Genomic DNA, 834 nt, shown 5'->3' with positions numbered 1-834 from the left:
ACACATTCGTCCAAAATTATTGAGCTCCTCCCATGTGATTTTCAGCTTAGTGAAGTCATATTAATAGAATTTTGACAAGAGTTGGGGAAAGTAAAATTGCACTTGATGAAACCCAACCACCTGCAGGAATCAAATAAACATGCTACTAGTAAAGCTTCGTTCTTCTAACCAAATCGTTGAAGAACCAGAATTCACTGAAACCTACCTCAGAAATCCCTAATTCAATCAAATCCATTGAATGCACGCTGTCATTACCAATGTATACATGAGAAACACAGAACTGCATCCTTTAATCAACCATTCACTTCTATTACCACCAACACTACAAATATAAAAATCAACAAAACTCATTTGCATTTTTCAGTTTCAAGCAATCAACATAGCCCTTGAATGAATATATATTAGCAAACAGGATTTGTTAACCAGCAAGGATAGAATCACCATGTGCTAGACTCAAATTATTTAATGAACAAGCATAAACTAAAATAAAATATCATAAATCAAATAGCACAAACTCAAAATCCCAAATTAGCTTTTGAAGGCATATTATGTAAAATATGCAGAACGGAGAGGCATATAATCCAAATATACCAACTCCATGATGCTCATGGCTTAAAGAATATTTATATGCCCATCTCAAACATATATTATTATTATACATTACATCTCTCATGAACCGTGTAAACATGCATTAATCATTGGAAGATTTACATGCATACCACTCCATTCATATATACCATGTTCGGTGATTGCATTGAAAAGTTAGAAAAAATACAATTAAAGACATACCACAACAAAGATAGAGTTTCATTAAAGACAAATAGGCAGCTAACC

The sequence above is a fragment of the Phalaenopsis equestris genome, unplaced genomic scaffold (assembly GCF_001263595.1).
Source record: "Phalaenopsis equestris unplaced genomic scaffold, ASM126359v1 Scaffold000138, whole genome shotgun sequence".
Classification (NCBI taxonomy): domain Eukaryota; kingdom Viridiplantae; phylum Streptophyta; class Magnoliopsida; order Asparagales; family Orchidaceae; genus Phalaenopsis; species Phalaenopsis equestris.
This window is presented reverse-complemented; position numbering follows the sequence as displayed.